The following is a 2,500-nucleotide window of genomic DNA, read 5'->3' as shown; positions in this document are numbered from 1 at the left end:
TTGGGCCCTAACCTAACCTACGTTGGGCCCTAACCTAACCTACGTTGGGCCCTAACCTAACCTACGTTGGGCCCTAACCTAACCTACGTTGGGCCCTAACCTAACCTACGTTGGGCCCTAACCTAACCTACGTTGGGCCCTAACCTAACCTACGTTGGGCCCTAACCTAACCTACGTTGGGCCCTAACCTAACCTACGTTGGGCCCTAACCTAACCTACGTTGGGCCCTAACCTAACCTACGTTGGGCCCTAACCTAACCTACGTTGGGCCCTAACCTAACCTACGTTGGGCCCTAACCTAACCTACGTTGGGCCCTAACCTAACCTACGTTGGGCCCTAACCTAACCTACGTTGGGCCCTAACCTAACCTACGTTGGGCCCTAACCTAACCTACGTTGGGCCCTAACCTAACCTACGTTGGGCCCTAACCTAACCTACGTTGGGCCCTAACCTAACCTACGTTGGGCCCTAACCTAACCTACGTTGGGCCCTAACGTAACCTACGTTGGGCCCTAACCTAACCTACGTTGGGCCCTAACCTAACCTACGTTGGGCCCTAACCTAACCTACGTTGGGCCCTAACCTAACCTACGTTGGGCCCTAACCTAACCTACGTTGGGCCCTAACCTAACCTACGTTGGGCCCTAACCTAACCTACGTTGGGCCCTAACCTAACCTACGTTGGGCCCTAACCTAACCTACGTTGGGCCCTAACCTAACCTACGTTGGGCCCTAACCTAACCTACGTTGGGCCCTAACCTAACCTACGTTGGGCCCTAACCTAACCTACGTTGGGCCCTAACCTAACCTACGTTGGGCCCTAACCTAACCTACGTTGGGCCCTAACCTAACCTACGTTGGGCCCTAACCTAACCTACGTTGGGCCCTAACCTAACCTACGTTGGGCCCTAACCTAACCTACGTTGGGCCCTAACCTAACCTACGTTGGGCCCTAACCTAACCTACGTTGGGCCCTAACCTAACCTACGTTGGGCCCTAACCTAACCTACGTTGGGCCCTAACCTAACCTACGTTGGGCCCTAACCTAACCTACGTTGGGCCCTAACCTAACCTACGTTGGGCCCTAACCTAACCTACGTTGCGCCCTAACCTAACCTACGTTGCGCCCTAACCTAACGCACGTTGCGCCCTAACCTAACCTGTAATTGTTATATGAATTGAAACATTCATGTAGCGTTGCCTAATCGCAACCCTCTCAACATAGGTCAGTGCTCGCACTCTCTGGTGTCCTGCGTATTGATTCATGTTACGGTGCGTACCCTCACAACATCTAGCGAGTGGTGCGTACGTTCCACATGGTCCCGCTATCCACTGTAATGTGTACTGCTGTAAGACTTATATCGCTCCCCTGTCGCCTCTAGTTCGTCAGGCGGGAGTTTGCGTGTTCAATGAGCTTCGCAGCTGTGCAATGGCATTCGCATACGTACGCGGGCCACCTTCCACGTGTTCTCTCGTGCATACGTCGCAGCATGTATGTGGGCTGATGTGGCGTGTCGTGACGCATATCATCCAGGCATGCAAGACCCACTGAATTTGCAAATGTAGATGGACGTCTACGTTTGCTGCCCAAGTTACGCAAATGAACTGGAAATCCGTTGTTGCGCGGTTGTATACGCTGGAGGTGAATCATTGATTGCGACAATCGGTACAGGTATTAACTGGTTGCTTCAGCGACACCCGTCATACCCACGAACGTGAGTGGGCATGTGGGTATGAAGCGATACGCGGCGGTGGCTGGGTGGGACCGTCCCCGGCCGGTGAGGGGGGAGCGCCCGGCGTGCTGGCCGCGCGCTGCGTGGGCGCACGCGCTACAGCCGGCTGGTGGGGGCGCCCAGTGGCAGGCGCGCCGGCCGACGGACGCGGCAGGCGGCGCAGCTGCGCGCCGGCGCACCCAACGCGCGGCGCCGTGCGGCCAAAGTGGGTCCTCGCGGGCCCGGTGCGAAGCGCGGTGGACATCTGCAGTGTGCTGGTCCGATTGAGGACTGTGTGCGTTGAGGATGCGCCGCCGCCCGGCACTCGGCGCCGCGACGCCGTCTGCTGCTCGGTCGCCCCCGCGGTTCTCGCAGGTGGTTTGTATCGCAGCTGTGCGGATGTGTTGGCGCGTGCGCTGTGCTGGGAGAGTTCGCTTTGGCACCCAAGTGGGGCTCTGCCCCTCTGTGGCGCTGGCGTTGGAGCTGCCCGGCCACTGTTTGTGGCCGCGTGTTGTCTCCCGCCGGCAACACCACGACAGCACGCTCCCGGGCCTCTGTCGGCAGCGGCAAGCTCAGTTGGGAGCACGGGTGGTCGCACTGAAAGCGTCTACTCGCCTATCTCCGGGCGATTGCGCCTCTCTCGAACCCGACCAAGTACTTAGGACGGCGCTGCGCGCCGCCGGGACCTGAGAGGGTTTCGAGGTGTATCGTGCAGGGGAGCCCAGCCTCCTCCTGTTTGCGGAATAATTGAGCGGACGCTTGCGTGTTCGCGCGGGCCTCCGGGACA

Source organism: Schistocerca nitens, chromosome 7 (assembly GCF_023898315.1).
Source record: "Schistocerca nitens isolate TAMUIC-IGC-003100 chromosome 7, iqSchNite1.1, whole genome shotgun sequence".
Taxonomy (NCBI): Eukaryota; Metazoa; Arthropoda; class Insecta; order Orthoptera; family Acrididae; genus Schistocerca; species Schistocerca nitens.
The sequence above is the reverse complement of the archived record's forward strand: the minus strand, read 5'-3'. Positions refer to the sequence as shown.